The sequence below is a fragment of the Nycticebus coucang genome, chromosome 22, assembly GCF_027406575.1.
Source record: "Nycticebus coucang isolate mNycCou1 chromosome 22, mNycCou1.pri, whole genome shotgun sequence".
Lineage (NCBI taxonomy): Eukaryota > Metazoa > Chordata > Mammalia > Primates > Lorisidae > Nycticebus > Nycticebus coucang.
Window position 1 is genome coordinate 49,875,682 of NC_069801.1, and position 18,654 is coordinate 49,894,335.

At 42.8% G+C, this 18,654-nt stretch overlaps 1 protein-coding gene across 3 annotated transcripts in view; it reads left to right on the forward strand.

Moving 5' to 3' along the window:
• SCP2 (sterol carrier protein 2) overlaps nucleotides 1-18,654 on the forward strand; it is a 159,607-nt gene that overhangs the window by 100,052 nt on the left and 40,901 nt on the right. The gene's annotated exons all lie outside the window — the stretch shown is intronic.

The window sequence follows — 18,654 nt, forward strand, 5'->3', positions numbered from 1 at the left end:
TCGGGAGGCTGAGGCAAGAGAATCGCTTAAGCCCAGGAGTTGGAAGTTGCTGTGAGCTGTGTGATGCCATGGCACTCTACCCGAAGGGCATAAAGTGACACTGTCTCTACAAAAAAAAAAAAAAAAATTGGTGGAGATTGTCTCACACACACAAAAAAATAATAAAAAAAGGCAGAGTCTGACTCTTGCCCTTGGTCATAGCTCGCAGCAACCTCAAACTCTTGGGCTCAAGTGATCGTTTTGTCTCAGCTTCTCAAGTAGTTGGGACTACAGGCCCTCACCACAATATCCAGCTTTTTTTTTTTTATTAGAGCGCAGCTCTCACTCTTGCTTAGGTTTGTCTCCAGCTCCTGAACTCAGGCAATCCACCTGTCTTAGCCTCCCAGAGTTACAGGATTACAGGTGTGAACCACTGTGCCCAGCCCCAAAGTTTCTTAAAAAAAAGATTGTGCCAATGTATACTGGTACCAGCAGAGTAGGAGAATGCCTTCTTCTTTAACTTTATCAATTTTGGATTTCCTATTAGATATTAACAATTTTACCAATCTTTTAAATACTTTAAGGAAGGACTCACATCTGCAGTATCCTTTCATAACTCTTTCCAATATTTGTGTCTATCCTGTTGGTAGTTTTTTTCTTTTATTATTAATCCTTGAGGTATTGTGTTCAGAGATGATGTAGCATATTGACGGAAAAAGTTATAAATCTTTTTTTTTTTTTTTTTTTAGGGAGAGTCTCGCTCTGTCACCCTCACAGCAACCTAGAACTTGGGCTCAAGTGATCCTTTTGCCTCAGCCTCCCAAGTAGCTGGGACTACAGGTGTCTGCCATAATGTCTAGCTATTTTTAGAGACGGGATCTCGCTCTGGCTCAGGCCGGTCTTAAACTCCTAAGCTCAAGCAGTTCATCCGCCTTGGCCTCCCAGACTGCTAGGATTATAGCATGAGCCAGTACACCCAGCCCAAAAAAGTGATAAATCTTGATGACTTGAGTGGTAGTCTGAATAAGGATGAGGATTTGGTGAAGAGTAAATGTTTATGTGCTACATATTAAGGCTTTGGATATACTTCAAGTAAATCTGACATACAGCTATTAGCTATGGCCCCAAAAGAATTCAGACTCCTGGAAAATATATCAGAATTACAGCCTTGAGTAGTTTAAAAATTTTTCCCTGGTTACTTGGATAACAAACTACAATAGGATCCTATGAGAATCAGAAAATGGTCAAGCGCTCCCGAAATATATGAAGACTGATGCTAAGGATGGGATGTTCTCTTATGCAAACGGTATTAATACTACTTTGGTAGGAACTCAATATTGGAGAATTAGCTTAAAATTAAAGCTCCATGATTTTGGTTTCTGATTTTAACTTGTTTATATCTAGATGAAAGTTTTCTAGTTGCCAGAATAGCACCTATAGTAGAAGAAAAAAACAGGTTTAAGCATTTGAATTAAGTATTCTTTTTTTTTATTGTTAAATCATAGCTGTGTACATTATTGCAATCAAGGGGTACAATGTGCTGCTTTCATATACAATCTGAAATATTCTCAGCAAACTGTTCAACGTAGCCTTCATGGCATTTTCTTTTCTTTTTTTTTTTTTTTTGTCATTGTCTTTTTTTTTTTTTTATTGTTGGGGATTCATTGAGGGTACAATAAGCCAAGTTACACTGATGGCATTTTCTTAGTTATTGTATGTAGACATTTGTATTCTGCCTTTAGTAAGTTTCGCCTGTACCCATTCTAAGATGCACCATAGATGTGGCCCCACCCATTACCCTCCCTCCACCCTAACCTCCCCACTCCCTTCCCCTTCCTTGGCCCTTTCCTCATAGTCTTGTGCTATAGTTGGGTTATAGCCTTCATGTAAAAGCTATAATTTAGCTTCATAGTAGGGCTGAGTACATTGGATACTTTTTCTTCCACTCCTGAGATACTTTGCTAAGAAGAATATGTTCCAGCTCCATCCATGTAAACATGAAAGAGGTAAAGTCTCCATCTTTCTTTAAGGCTGCATGATATTCCATGGTATACATGTACCACAATTTGCTAGTCCATTCAAGGGTCGATGGGCACTTGGGCTTCTTCCATGACTTAGCAATTATGAATTGGGCTGCAATAAACATTCTGGTACAGATGTCTTTGTTATATTGTGACTTTTGGTCTTCTGGGTATAAACCTAGTAAAGGAATTACAGGATCAAATGGCAGGTCTATTTTTAGGTCTCTAAGTATTCTCCAAACATCCTTCCAGAAGGAACGTATTAGTGTGCATTCCCACCAGCAGTGTAGAAGTGTGCCCTTTTCACCACATCCACTCCAACATCTCTGGTTTTGGGATTTTGTTATGTGGGCTACTCCTACTGGGGTTAGGTGATATAAGTCGTTTTGATTTGCATTTCTCTGATGATTAAGGATGATGAGCTTTTTTTCATGTGTTTGTAGATAGTGCGTCTGTCTTCTTCAGAGAAGTTTCTCTTCAAGTCCCTTGCCCACTCTGAGATGGGATCACGTGTTCTTTTCTTGCTAATACGTTTGAGTTCTCTCTGGATTCTGGTTATTAGGCCTTTATCAGAGGTATAACCTACAAAGATTTTCTCCCATTCTGAGGGCTGTCTGCTTGCTTTACTCACTATGTTCTTGGCTGTGCGGAAGCTTTTTAGTTTGATTCTTGTAGTATTCTCTTTGATCAGGTCCCAGTAGTGTATTTTTGTAGGAACTTTTTTTTTTGTGGTTTTTGGCCGGGGCTGGGTTTGAACCCGCCACCTCCGGCATATGGGTCCGGCGCCCTACTCCTTGAGCCATAGGCGCCGCCCCGCAGTAGTGTATTTTTAATACTGCTTCAATTGCCTGGGGAGTCCTCCTCATAAAATATTCACCCAGGCCAATTCCTTCAAGAGTTTTCCCTGCACTTTCTTCAAGAATTTTTATAGTTTCATGTCTTAAGTTTAATTCTTTTATCCAGTGAGAGTCTATCTTAGTTAATGGTGAAAGGTGTGGGTCCAGTTTCAATCTTCTACAGGTTGCCAACCAGTTCACCCAGCACCATTTGTTAAATAGGGAATCTTTTCCCCACTGAATGTTTTTAACTGGCTTGTCAAAGATCAAATAACGGTAAGTAGCTGGATTCATCTCTTGGTTCTCTATTCTGTTCCAGACATCTACTTCTCTGTTTTTGTGCCAATACCATGCTGTTTTGGTCACTATCGTCCTTTGATAGGAATATTTCATCTTCTTTGGCACTACTGTGAAAGGAGTGTGTAGAGAGTCCTTGACTGTTTTTTCAGCTTGGTTATTGTTGGTATATATAAAGGCTACAGATTTATGGGTGTTGATTTTGTAGCCTGAGACATTGCTATATTCCTTGATCACTTCTAAAAGTTATGTAGTAGAATCCCTAGTGTTTTCCAGATATACGATCATATCATCTGTGAAGAGTGAAAGTTTGATCTCTTCTGACCCTATGTGGATACCCTTGATCGCCTTTTCTTCCCTAATTGCAATGGCTAAAACTTCCATTACAGTGTTAAAGAGCAATGGAGACAATGGGCAACCTTGCCTGGTTCCTGATCTAAGTGGAGATGATTTCAATTTAACTCCATTCAATGTTAAAGAGCAATGGAGACAATGGGCAACCTTGCCTGGTTCCTGATCTAAGTGGAGATGATTTCAATTTAACTCCATTCAATACGATATTGGCTGTGGGTTTGCTGTAGATGGCCTGTATTAGTGTAAGAAATGTCCCTTCTATACCAATTTTCTTAAGTGTTCTGATCATGAAGGGATGCTGGATATTATCAAAAGCTTTTTCTGCATCAATTGAAAGAATCATATGGTCCTTATTTTTTAGTTTGTTTATGTGCTGAATTACATTTATAGCTTTATGTATATTGAACCAGCCTTGAGACCCTGGGATAAATCCCACTTGGTTGTGGGATTTTTGATGTGTTGTTGGATTCTGTTTGTTAGGATCTTATTGAGTATTTTAGCGTCAATATTCATTAGTGATATTGGTCTATAATTTTCTTTTCTTGTTGGGTCTTTCCCTGGTTTGGGGATCAAGGTGATGTTTGCTTTGTAGAATGTGTTGGGTAATATTCCTTCTTTTTCTGTATTTTGGAAGAGGTTTAGTAATATAGGTACTAGTTCTTCTTTAAAGATTTGATAGAATTCTGATGTAAAGCCCATCTGGTCCTGGGCTTTTCTTTTTAGGGAGATTTTATATAGTTGATGCTATTTCAGAACTTGATAATAGGCCTCTTCAACATTTCCACTTCATTCTGGCTAAGTCTTGGTAGGTGGCGTACTTCCAGGTATTGGTCGATTTCTTTCAGATTTTCATATTTCTGAGAGTAGAGTTTCTTGTAGTATTCGTTAAGGATTTTTTGAATTTCTGAGGAGTCTGTTATTTCATTGTTACCATTTCTGATTAATGAAAGTAGAGATTTTACTCTTTTTTTCCTGGTCAAATATCTATTTTATTGATCTTTTCAAAAAACCAACTTTTGGATTTATTGATCTTTGTATAATTCTTTTGTTTTCAATTTCATTTAATTCTGCTGATTTGGGTTATTTCTTTTCTTCTGCTGGGTTTGGGGTTGGAGTGTTCTTCCTTCTCCAGTTGCTTGAGATGTCCCATTAAGTTATTAACTTCCTCTCTTTTCGTTTTCTTGAGGAAAGCTTGCAGTGCTATAAATTTCCTTCTTAGGACTGCTTTGCAGTATCCCAGAGGTTCTGGTAATTCGTGTCTTGATTGTTGTTTTGTTCCAAAAATTTGGTGATTTCCTTCTTAATCTTGTCTATAACCCATCTATCCTTCAGCATAAGGTTGTTTAGCTTCCATGTTTTTGTATGGGTATGCAGGTTCCTGTTGTTATTGAGTTCAACTTTTATTCCATTATGGTCTGAGAAGATGCAAGGAATAATTACTATTTTTTTAAATTTGCTGAGGTTAGATTTGTGGCCTCGAATGTGGTCGATTTTGGAGTATGTTCCGTGGGCTGATGAGAAGAATGTGTATTCAGTTTTGTTGGGGTGAAATGTTCTGTAGATGTCTGTTAAGTCCAGATGTTGAATGGTTATGTTTAAATCTAAAATTTCTTTGCTTAGCTTCTTTTTGGAGGATCTATCCAGGACTGCTAAAGGCGTGTTAAAATCTCTAACTACTATGGAACTGGAGGAAATCACATTGCTCATGTCTGTTAGTTTCTCTTATAAATTGAGGTGCGTTCTAGTTGGGTGCATAAATATTAATAATTGAAATCTCATTATATTGAGTATTACCTTAACAAATATGAAGTATCTATATTTGATCAAATATCCTTCCTTATTTCAATTGGTTTAAAGCCTATTGCATCTGTGAATAGGATTGCAACACCTGCTTTTTTCTGCTTTCCATTTGCCTGGAGTGTAAATGACCATCCCTTCACCTTGAGTCTATATTTGTCTTTTAATGTAAGATGCGATTCTTGTATGCAGCAGATATCTGGCTTGACTTTTTGTATCCAGTCAGCCAACCTGTGCCTCTTTAGAGGACAATTAAACCATTCACATTATAATTGAGAGTATTGATAAGCCTTTTGAGAGTCTGGTGGACATTTTTAATCCTTTTGTGACTGTGGAAGTTGGAATTTGATCAAAATTTTCTTGGTGAGTTTACTTTTGTGATGGAGGATTACCCTGGTCTTTATGGAGGATAGGTCTGAGAATATCCTGGAGAGCTGGTTTAGTTATGGCAAATTTCTTCAACATGTGAATGTCATTGAAGTATTTAATTTCTCCGTCATAAATGAAACTCAGGTTAGCTGGGTACAGGATCCTGGGTTGAAAGTTATTTTGTTTTAGGAGATTAAAAGTGGATGACCATTGACTTCTAGCTTGAAAGGTTTCAGCAGAGAGATCTGCAGTTATTCTAATATTCTTGCCTTTGTAGGTGATGGTTTTCTTTTGTCTGGCCACTTCCAGAATTTTCTCCTTCATATTCACTTTAGTGAAATGAATTATGTGTCTGGGGGATGTCTTATTTGGGTTAAGTCGTGATGGAGTTCTGAAACTGTCTGCTATCTGAATTTCAGAATCTCTTGGCATGTCTGGAAAGTTCTCCTTCATAATCTCATGGAGAAGAGAGTCTGTGCCTTGTGACGCCACTTCGTCGCTTTCGGGGATCCCTATAAGATGAATATTGGTTTTCTTTTTTTTTTTTTTTTTGTAGAGACAGAGTCTCACTTTATGGCCCTCGGTAGAGTGCCGTGGCCTCACACAGCTCACAGCAACCTCCAACTCCTGGGCTTAAGCGATTCTCTTGCCTCAGCCTCCCGAGTAGCTGGGACTACAGGCGCCTGCCACAACGCCCGGCTATTTTTTGGTTGCAGTTTGGCCGGGGCCGGGTTTGAACCCGCCACCCTTGGTATATGGGGCCGGCGCCTTACCAACTGAGCCACAGGCGCCGCCCCGAATGTTGGTTTTCTTTGAATTATCCCAGAGCTCTCTGAGAGAGTGATCTGTTTTTGCCCTCCATTTGTCTTCCTCTTTGAGAGTTTGGGAGCGTTCGAAAGCTTTGTCTTCAATGTCAGAAATCCTTTCTTCTGCTTACTCCATACTGTTACTGAGGGATTCTACTGTGTTTCTCAGATCTTTGAGGGCTGCAACTTCTTGTCTCAATGTGTCGAAATCTTTGGTCATTGGGGCGGCGCCTGTGGCTCAGGGAGTAGGGCGCCGGTCCCATATGCCAGAGGTGGTGGGTTCAAACCCAGCCCCGGCCAAAAACCACACACACACAAAAAAAAAGTTTTTAAAATCTTTGGTCATTTGGTCTTTGAATTCGTTGAATTCTTGGGATATCTTTTGGGTTACTGCTTGGAATTCTAATTTGATCTTATTTGCTATCCAGATTCTGAATTTGATTTCTGACATCTCAGCTATTTGTTTGTGCATGGGATCTTGTGCTGAGGCTGCCCCATTGATCCTTGGGGGAGTTGATCTACTCTGATTATTCATATTGCCAGAGTTTTTCTGTTGATTTCGCCTCATGATTGTTTTTCACTGTTGCCCCTGGTCGTCCTCAGAGTTGGGGAGGTGTCTCTCCAAGATTAGACCCCAACGGGATCACTCTGTTGTTGCTGGATCTTTGTAGGGAGTGACCCTATGTAGTTCCTCTGGGGCGGCCCCAGCCGGGGAGTTCAGGTTGTGGAAGCAGCTCCGGCTTATGACACACCCGGATCCAGCAACAGGGCGGGGGAGTGGTGCTCACGGATGTGGGAGTACCTGGCGCCCAGTGACTTTGGCATAGAGAGCCCAATGCTCCAGCAGCCTCTGGCCAGGAGAAGGGCTCTGCGCAGAAGCAGGGAGGGCTCTGGAGGGCTAGCGGCTACCAGAGTCCCTGGCCAGACAAGCGGGCTGGTGTGGAGGCAGGGAGGGTACAGGTGGGAGGATGCAGGGTTGTGCGGCTCCTGCAGTTCCTGGTCAGGGCATGGAGAGTCCCGGTGGGCACGGGTCGTGGCGCAGCTCTTATGGCAGCTCCGGCGCCAAGCCCAGGAGTTTGAGGTTGCTATGAGCTGTGACGCCATGGCACTCTACCCAGGGCAACAGCCTGAGGCTCCAGTGTGTCAAAACTGGTCTCACTCTGCCCCTGAGGGTTAAGGCTGTAAGGCAGCTCAGTCCCTGCCTTTAGGCTGCTCAGTCACTAGGTTACTAGCTCTCGCCCAATCCTTGCTCTGCAACCCTGAGGGCGGAGCTTGCTGGGGCCTTCTCTCACAATGGTTCCCTGCAGCCCAGAACTGAACACTGTTAGCTCTGTACGGCTCAGCAGCTCAGTTTGGGGCCCTAGACAATGCCCAAAGTTCTCCGCACTCCTGCTCAAGCTCTCCCCAAGGCAGTTCAACTGAGTGCCAGGTCCAAAAACACCAAAACAGTTCACAGGTAAGGCCTTTCCAGTTTGCAGTGTCACTGCTGCTTGTACTTACGGCTGTCGGCGGGATTAGGTCGATCAAACACACGCAACCGCTTGCCAGTTTTTCACTGTTTTTGTCCTCCTCTTGGGGTCCAGAAGTCCCTTGCTGACTCCCTGTATCCTCAAAGGGATGATTATAGGCAGATCTCACCAGCCAGAGATGCCTGGAGTCTTATTTCCCCAGACTCACTGTGCCCAGTTGCAGGGAAGCTGCCATCTTGCTCCACCTAAGTATTCTTTTGTTCATTGTTGGCTTAAACACATAAAATCTTTTTAGATTTTTCAATTAGAAAAATTAGATTAAAAGTGAACTTTTTTTTTTTTTTACTTTGCAGTCATGGTATCATATTTCTTTTCACCTTTTTTTTTGTGACAGAGTCTTACTATGTCACCCTTGGTAGAGTGCTGTGGCATCCCAGCTGACAGCAATGTCAAACTCTTGGGCTTAAGTGATTCTCTTGCCTCAACCTCCCAGGTAGCTGGGACTATAGGCGCCCAGCACAATGTCCGGCTATTTTTTTGCTCCAGTTGTCATTGTTTAGGAGACGCAGGCTGAGTTCTAACCCACAGTTATGGCCAGTGCCCTAACCACTGTGCTATGGGTGCCGAGCCTCTTCTTTTCTTTTTTTTTGAGTCTTACTTTTTTGCCCTCAGTAGAGTGCCGGGGTGTCATAGCTCACAAAAACCTCAAACTCCTCAGCCCAAGCAATCCTCCAGCCTCATTCCTGATCAGCTGGGTCTACAGGCATCTGGCTAGTTTTTCTATTTTTACTAGAGATGAGGGTCTTAGTCTTACTCAGGCCACCTCATCCTCCCAGAGTGCTAGGGTTCTAGGCATGAGCCATCACAGGTGTCAGAGAGAAACATCTGATATATGGGGATTGTTGCTTGGAAGCTGGAAGTTGGTTTTTTTAGTTTGGTTGTTAAACAATTCAGTCTAGCTTTCGAGAAAGGTATGACTTTCGCTTAGTTTGAGGTCCTGATTTTCCATTATTCAGCCCATGTTGGTTCAACAATAGCTTATTGTGTAGCAACCATATCATTTGGCAGTGTAGGTCACTAGCTTTCAAATATGGGACTACTCATAGTCTTAATCAGAACTTCTTGGAGCTTTTAAAAATATATCATGCTCTACCCTTACAAATTCTGATTCTTAGGTCTAGGTAGATCTTAAACAATTTTTATATTTGTTAAGTTTTTCAAGAGTTTCTCATGCATACCCAGGTTTGGGGGCTAGGATTCAAGGTGGCCATTGCCCTTAGAGAGTGTACAAGAGCCAAATGATATAGCGAATAACTATAATACATAAGAGAATATATACTCCTTAGTGAAAGGTTCTTGCATAGAACCAGGGTGAGGGTCTGCAAGAAAGAAGGAGGAGGCCAGTCCAGCAGCAAGGAAAGACTTTAATAGAAGGGAAAAGCTCAGTGGAGACTGACCAGGTATCAACTCAGCTCCCACACAGTTGCATTTAGTTTAGATTAGTTCGCATTTTCTAGGTTAGTTTTGTTTTCTAGAGTATTATATAAATGGAATCTTACAGTGTATACTCTTTTTTTTTTTTTTTTTTTTTTTTTGGTCTGCCTGAGATTCATCTATGTTACTACATACATCAATGGTTTATTTCTTTTTATTGCTAAGTAGTATTCCATTATGTGGATATAATTTATTGTTGATTGACATTTAGGTTGTTTCTAGGTTAGGGGTCTCAGAAGTAAAGCTAGTATGACCGTTTATGTATGAGTCTTAATATGAACATATATTATGTTTTCTTTTAAGTAAATACATAGGAGTGGAATGAGTGGATTGTAGTCTAGGTGCATGTATATTAAGCAGCTGTCAAGCTGTTTTCCAAAGTGGTTGTACCATTTTACCTTCCTCCACATCCTTGTATTTGGTATGGTAATTCTTTTTAATTTTAGCCATTCTAATTGGTAGTAGTGGCATCTCCTTGTGGTTTTATTTTGTATTTTTCTAATAACTAATGATGTTCTTTTCTTTCTTTTTTCTTTTTTTTTTTTGAGACAGAGCCTCAAGCTGTCACCCTGGGTAGAGTACTGTGGCATCACAGCTCACAGCAACCTCCAACTCCTGGCCTTAACTGATTCTCTTACCTCAGCCTTCCAAGTAGCTAGGACTACAGGCATCCGCCACAACACCTGGCTATTTTTTGGTTGCAGCTATCATTGTTGTTTGGCCGGCCTGGGCTGGATTCGAATCCACCAGCTCAGGTGTATGTGGCTGGCATCTTAGCCACTTGAACCACAGGTGCCGAGCCATTTGAGACAGAGTCTCAGTATGTTGCCCTCAGTAGAGTGCCATTGCGTCAAAGCTCACAGAAACCTCCAACTCTTGGGCTTAAGTGGTTCTCTTCCCTCAGCCTCCCAAGTAGCTGGGACTACAGGCGCCCGCTGCAATGCACGGCTATTTTTTGTAGCAGTTGTCATTGTTGTTTTAGTTAGCCTGGGCTAGGTTTGATCCTGCCAGCCTTGGTGTATGTCGTTGGCTCCATAAACAGTGTGCTACAAGGGCCAAGCTTATGATGTTCTTTTTTATAGGCTTATTTGCCATCTGTGTATCTTCTTTTTGGAAATGTCTGTTCAAATATTTTGTCCATTTTTAAAACTGGGTTTTGTTTGTTTTTTTTTTTTTTTGAGACAGACTCTCACTTTGTCACCCTTGGTAGAGTACCGTGGTGTCACAGCTCACAGCAACCTCCAACTCCTGGTCTTAGGCTATTCTCTTGCCTCAGCCTCCCGAGTAGCTGGACTATAGGCGCCCATCACAATGCCCAGCTATTTTTTTGTTGCAGTTTGGCTGGAGTCGGGTTCGAACCCGCCACCCTTGGTATATGGGGCTGGCACCCTACTCACTGAGCCACAGGCACTGCCCAAAACTGGGTTTGCTTTTTAAACTGGGTTTTTCTTCTTTTTTGTATTTGAGAATTGTTTACATATGTTTTTTTTTTTTTTTTGCAGTTTTTTGGCCGGGACTGGGTTTGAACCCGCCACCTCCGGTATATGGACCAGCACCCTACTCCTTTGAGCCACAGGCGCTGCCCAAGAATTCTTTACATATTTTATATAAAAGTGCTTCATCAGATATATGCTTTGCAAAAGCATTCTCCCAGTCTATGATTCCCCCCCTCCCCATTCTCTTAGTAGTGGCTTTTAAAGAGCAGAAGTTTTGGCCAGGTGTGGTGGCTCACGCATGTAATCCTAGGACTCTGGGAGGCTGAGGCTGGTGAATTACTTGAGCTCACAAGTTCAAGAGCAGCCTGAGCAAGAGTGAGACCCTGTCTCTACTAAAAATAGGAAAAAAAAAAAAAAATACTAAGGCATGGCTCCAAGCCCGTAGCACAGTGGTTACCGTGCCAGCCACATACACCAAGGGTGGCGGGTTCAAACCCATCCCGGGCCAGCTAAACAACAATGACAACTGCAACCAAAAAGAAAAAAATAGCTGGGCATTGTGGCAAGTGCCTGTAGTCCCAGTTACTTGGGAGGCTGAGGCAAGAGAATCACTTAAGCCCAAGTGTTTGAGGTTTCTGTGAGTTGTGATGCCACACACTCTAACCAGCGTGACAGCTTGAGACTGTCTCAAAAAGAAAAAAAAAAAAACTGATGCAAGGTGATCACTTGAGCCCAAGAGTTGGGGGTTGCTGTGATCTGTTACGTCGCAGCACTCTACCCAGGACAACAGCTTGAGACTTTTTTGGTTTTTTTTGTTTTTTTTTTTTTTGAGACTGTCGCCCTCGGTAGAAGGCCATGGCATCACAGCTTACAGCAACCTCCAACTCCTGGGCTTAAGCGATTCTCTTGCCTCAGCCTCCCGAGTAGCTGGGACTATAGGTGCCTGCCAAAACACTCAGTTATTTTTGGTTTCAGTTTGGCTGGGGCTGAGTTTGAAACTGCCATCCTCAGTATATGGGGCCAGTGCCCTACCCACTGAGTCACAGGTTCTGCCCAGCTTGAGACTCTGTTTCAAAAAAAAAATTTTTTTTTTTATAAATTCATTTTATCTGTTTATTCTTTTATGGATTGTACCTGTGGTTGTAGAGGGGAAAAAGTAATATCTTTTCCTCATTCATTACAGGAGTCATGGCTGACATTCCTATAACAAAAGACAGATTAACAAGAGAAAAGCACAGGCCAGGTGATGTAGCTCTCATCTGTGATCCTAGCACTCTGGGAGGCCGAGGCAGGTGGATTGCCTGAGCTCACAGGTTCAAAACCACCCTGAGCCAGAGTGAGACCCACCCCCCCCATCTCTAATAATAGGTGGACATTGTGGCAGGTGCCTGTAGTCCCAGCTACTTGGAAGGCTAAGGCAAGAGATTCACTTAAGTCCAAGTGTTTGAGGTTGCTGTGAGCTTGATGCCACGGCACTCTACTGAGGATGACAAACTGAGACTCTATCTCAAAGAAAAAAAAGAAAGAAAAAAAGAAAAGCAAGAGAAAAGTATGACAAATTTGTTTAATACAGTTTTATACGACAGGGAGTCTTCAGAAATGAAAACCCAAGGTCCAGGGAAAGCTATGTGTCTTTATGCTAAATCTAATAGAAGAAGTAGATAGTTGCGGAAAAACATATTAGACAAAAAGGTATGATCTAATGGTAAGAAACTGGGGGAGGAACCCAGCGAGACCTGTTTGCTCGGATTCTTCTGGGCCTTTCTGTGTAGCATTCCTTTCCTCTGGATTTAGGGCAGGATGTCTGTCATTTGAGGGTCTTATGACCTGATTTCAGCAGGGCTAGGTCAGAGAGTAACCTTTCTAGGCTTGCTTTAGAGGAGAAGGAGGGAAGGTTCATAGAGACCATTTTGCTTCTGAGACCCTCCTGTCTCCTGCAGCTTGATGCTGACCTGCTATACTTTGGGGTAGCATATTTTGAACCCCAACATGGTATTATATTTAAGAAACTTCTAGGCTAGGTGCAGTGGCTCATGCCTGTAATCCTAGCACTCTAGGAGGCCAAAGCAGGAGGATTGATTGAGGTCAGGAGTTTGAGACCAGCCTGAACAAGAGCAAGACCCCATCTCTACTAAAAATAGAAAAGTTAGCTGGGCGGTAGGTGCCGATAATCCCAACTACCCAAGAGGCTGAGGGAGGAGGATTGCTTGAGCTCAGGAGTTTGAGGTTACTGTGAGCTAGGCTAAGACACTCTAGGCCGAAAGAAGGAGCAAGACTTTTGTCTTCAAAAAGACTGTGTATCGATATCTACATAGCTCATTCCTAGGCCAATAATTTCTATGTAAAAAGCTTGACCGACATCTTGTTAGGAAATGTTTGCAGCAAGATGGTGATAAAGTTAAACATTTCTTTTCCCTTATTAAGTGACAATAAGAAGAGTATTACTAATTGAGTGTATTGCTTTGATAGGATGCTCATATAATGTTCATGTTTGATAGTTTATTTATTTATTTATTTATTTTGAGACAGAGTCTTAGTTTGTCGCCCTCGGTAGAGTGCTGTGGCGTCGCAGCTCACAGCAACCACCTCCAGCTCTTGAGCTTAGGCGATTCTCTTGCCTCAGCCTCCCTAGTAGTTGGGACTACAGGTGCCCGCCACAACGCCCGGCTATTTTTTGTTGCAGTTTGGCCAGGGCCGGGTTTGAACCCACCACCCTTGGTATAAGGGGCCTGCGCCCTACTCACTGAGCCACAGGTGCTGCCCTGATAGTTTATTTTTTGCCAAGCAAAGGGAAACAATGCCGGGAGTCATCCAAGGAAGGAAAATTTAAAAAAGAAAACAAAAGTTTTCTCACATAGTTAATGCTTTCTTAACTGTCTCCCATGCCTTTTTGGCAAGTAGATATCTGAGGCCAGCTTTTGACTTCCACCCTTCACAGATCTGTATTCTATAAATCGGGGGAAATTTTGTTTATTTTTTTTTTTTGTGGTTTTTGGCCGGGGCTGGGTTTGAACCCGCCACCTCCGGCGTATGGGACCGGCGCCCTACTCCTTGAGCCACAGGCGCCACCCGGGAAATTTTGTTTATTCTGAAAGTAGACAACCAGAAAGCTCAGACAATCATGTTTGTTTTTCCACTGGTACTATACTTCTGTCAAAAGTAAATAAATAATAAGAAAACAAGCTGAAAGCCTCAGACAGAGATACGCCATCTCCACAAGAATTTAAAAAATGGGGTGGCACCTGTGGCTCAGTGAGTAGGGTGCCCCATATACTGAGGATGGTAGGTTTGAACCCAGCCCTGGCCAAACTGCAACAAAAAATAGCCGGGCGTTGTGGCGGGCACCTGTAGTCCCAGCTACTTGGAGGCTGAGGCAGGAGAATTGCCTAAGCCCAAGAGCTGGAGGTTGCTGTGAGTTGTGATGCCACAGCACTCTACCGAGGGTGACAAAGTGAAACTCTGTCTCTAAAAAAAAGAATTTTAAAAATCAGCCAGGCATGGTGGCATGTGCCTGTCATTCTAGCTACTAAGAAGGCTGAAGCAGGAGAATGGCTTTAGCCTAGGAGTTGGAGGCTGTACTGAGCTATGATAATGCCAGTGCACCCCAGCTGGGGCAACAGAGTGAGACCCTATCTCCAAAAAACAAACAAACAAACAAACAAAAAAATAACATGGATCTTTATTTCTTCCCTTTCCTTTTTTTTTTGCCACATGTGTGTTGAGCAAATGATGAGTAAAGATTTATTTGGTATACCACATCCCTTACAATAGGAATGGTATAATGTGATTGAAATTAATTGTAAATTGTAGACATGTTTCTGCAATCTTATATTTCAGCCCTTTTCTCTTCCTCCCCTCCCCTCCCCTTTCCCTCTCTTTTTCTCCTTCCTCACTAGATTGGCTGTTTGAGGTACTTTCTTTCCTGTTGCATTACTCACATAACTTCTATTCCTTAAGCAGACCATACATATTTTTTCTTTGCATGTGCTCACCACTCCTTTTTTTTTTTTTTTTTTTTTGTAGAGACATAGTCTCACTTTATCGCCCTCAGTACCTTGGTGGAGTGCCGTGGCATCACAGCTTACAGCAACCTCTGGGCTTAGGCCATTCTCTTGCCTCAGCCTCCTGAGTAGCTGGGAGTACAGGTGCCTGCCACAACGCCAGGCTGTTTTTTTTGTTGCAGTTGTCATTGTTGTTCTGGAGGCCTAGGCCAGGCTCGAACCAGCCAGCTTTGGTGTACGTGGCTGGCGCCCTAGCCGCTGAGCCGCAAGCGCTGAGCCTCATCTCTATTTTTTAAAGCATTATTTTCTCCTGTTTTCCCTGACTTTTTCTTCTTTATTCATAGGGTCTCAGTTCATCTCCATTCATTTGGGAGTTATCCTTCGACTTTCCAAGCTATGTGAAATATTCCTCCTTTGTGCTCTTGGAACACCTTGCTTATGCCTGTGGTAGCATTATTGGACTATAATATGTCTATCTCAACCTTAAAAAAAAGACACTAGAGAAAATTATCTCTAAATATGTTGTGTTTACTCAAGAATGGAAATAAGAATTATAATCCATAATACATGAAATAGTAAACCACCAGTGCTTTTAGTTGGGAAATGGTAAAGAGAGCTTATATTAGCAACAAAAAAGGGGGGGGGGGGAGTTTATTTACAGAAACTGCCTAGGCACAGAATTCTTTGGTTCCAGAAGTTTGAAATCAGAGTTGTCAGTTCATTGGTAGTGACGCCATTATTAAGCAAGTGTTCTCTGAGAACATCAGATCTGAATTACTATGGTCCTAAAGACTGTCTAGTGATAAGCCTTGTTAAAGCAGGAGGTGCCTGCAGGATACGAAAGGGTTTTTTATTTGTTTGTTTTTGAGACAGAGTCTCACTCTGTCGCCCTGGGTAGAGTGGAGAGGCATCATAGCTCACAGCAACCTCAAGCCCTTGTGCTTAAGAGAGTCTCTTGCCTCAGCCTCCCAAGTAACTGGGACTATACAATGCCTGGCAATTTTTTTGGTGTAGTTGTCATTGTTATTTGGCAGGTCTAGGCTGGGTTCGAATATGACCGGTCCCAGTGTGTGTGGCTGGCGCCCTAGCTGCTGAGCTACAGGCGCCAAGCCAATGAAAGGGTTTTAGAATGTCCTTGAAAACAGTTCTTCTCTGACTTGTAAACATGAGCCTCTTTTCCTTTGGGCCTTCCTGGGCCTGTTTACTCTGGGTCTGACAAAAGTTGTTTCATCCTTTCTTTTATATCCCAAATATCAGCTTCATGAGGCAAAGGACCATGCTTATCTTGTGAGCCTTGTGCAGTGTACAGCACGTAATAGGCATTCAGTAAATGTTTATTGGCTGGAATATCCATTTGGTATGTTGGCCTTTTTATTGATTATTGTATTATTTTTACAGACAGACTCTCTTGTCACCCAAGCTAGAATGTAATGGTGTTACTGGACAAAGAAGGTCTGGCCACGTGTCACTATCAACCAATATGCAGAGACAGGGACAGGTCCACCAAACTTGATTTGTCAGAAGGCTGGCATTCTCGAGAACAGTGAGAGTAGCCTCTCCAAGACTGTTCTGTTCTTCCATTTCCAAAATTACAGTTTTATACATAAAAGTTCAAAGCAAAGACTACACCAACCCCTATTCTAAGTAATAATCAGCATAATTTATAGGCTTATTACAACATTCCAGATTTAGTCTCCTAAATCAATTCACATAAACTACTCAAGATAGGTATCTTTCAGTGGGAGCTAAATTTATAAAACAATAAGAATGGGAGACACGGGGTGAAGGTCAGACCGGACCTGAACCGACCAGAGCAGCTGTGTCATGTCTGCCCCAGCCTGACAGACTCCATCGCCTTCTCACTATATGTGCTTTCATTGGCATCATCATAGCTCACTGCCTCAAACTCCTGGCTCAAGGAAGCCTCTTGCTTCAGCCTCTCAGGTAGGTTACTTTTTTCTATTTCTGGTAGAGAGAGGCTCTTAACTCTTGCTTAGGCTGGTCGCAAACTCCTGAGCTCCAGCAACCTTCCTGCCTTGGCCTCCCAGAGTTCTAGGATTTACAGGCCTGTAAATTAGGCCTTTTATAAAGCAGAGTTTTAGTAAAACAGATTGCCTCAAAGTTTGGGTATGATAGTATCATTTCAATTGGACCTTTTTCAAAATGTTTGTGGGAAAGGAACTCTCAAAGCACTGACAGGAGGGCGGCCATTTTAGCATATCAGGTCAGAAACCATCAATCCCCTCCCCAGATTCCTGGAATTCCTCAAGGCCAGAGTTTTTTGAAACACCCTACCTTTAATCTTGACCCTACACGTACACCCATAGTCCTGATCCACAGTAGAGAAAAGCCCCAGGCAGTGCTCCAGGCTCACTTCCCCATTTCAGCTACTCTGTAGGAGCAGAGCTGACATCTGGCCAGTCTTCATTCTGTTTTTCCCCTGTTTTAAAGTCTTTCCTTATTCCTGGACTGGCCTCTTCTCTTTTCTTACAGACCCTCTTCTTTTTTTGTTAGACAGCATCTCACTATGTCGCCCTGGGTAGAGTTCTGTGGTATCACAGCTCACAGCAACCTCAAACTCTTGGGCTTAAGTGATTCTCTTGCCTCAGCCTCCCAAGTAGCTGGGACTACGGGCGCCCACCACAACGCCCGGCTATTTTTGTTGTTGTTGTAGTTGTTGTTTGGCAGGTCTAGGTTCAAACCTGCCAGCCCCAGTGTATGTGGCCAGTGCCCTAGCCACTGAGCTACATGCTCTGAGCCTTTTTCTTTTCTTTCTTTCTTTTTTATTTTTTTTATTTTGAAGCAGAGTCTCACTATGTCACCCTTGGTAGAGTGCTGTGGTGTCATAGCTCACAGCAACCTCAAACTCAAACAGTTCTCTTGCCAAGTAGCTGGGACTTCAGGCAACCACCAAAATGACCACCTATTTTGTGTTGCAGTTGTCATTGTTTTTTAGCTAGCCCAGGCAGGGCTAGAACCTGCCACCTTCAGTGTATGGGACTGGTGTCATAACCACTGTGCTGGGGGAGCCGAGCCCCTCATCTGGCTTCTATGCCAGAACTTCTCAATGTTCACAATTCAAAAAAATTATTACAAGGCGTGGAGCTACCCATTTTTAAAAGTGTTTGAGACGGGTGGCGCCTGTGGCTCAGTGAGTAGGCGCCAGCCCCATATACCGAGGGTAGTGGGTTCAAACCTGGCCTCGGCCAAACTGCAACCAAAAAATAGCCGGGTGTTGTGGCAGGCGCCTGTAGTCCCAGCTGCTCGGGAGGCTGAGGCAAGAGAATCGTGTAAGCCCAAAAGCTGGAGGTTGCTGTGATCCGTGTGACGTCATGGCACTCTACGGGCGGCAAAGTGAGACTCTGTCTCTACCAAAAAAAATAATAATAATAAATAAATAAAAGTGTTTGAGACATATGTTCTTTTTTTTTGAGACAGAATCTCACTCTGTCACCCTGAATAGAGTGCAGTGGTGTCTCATCATGGTTCACAGCGGCCTCAAAGCTCTGGGGCTTAAGAGATCCGCTTGCTTTAGCTTCCCAAGTAGCCAGGACTACAGATGCCTGCCACAATGTCTAGCTAATTTTTTCTATTTTAGTAGAGACGGGTTCTCACTCTTGCTCAGGATGGTCTCAAGCTCCTGAACTCAAGTGATTTACCTGCCTTGGCCTCCCAGAGGGCTAGGATTACAGATGTGAGCCATTGCTCCTGGTGAGATATATATTATTTAACCTGTTGCTTAGTGTTTATATCATTAGGTTCCTTTCAGCTATAAAAATCTTTGATTTTATTATC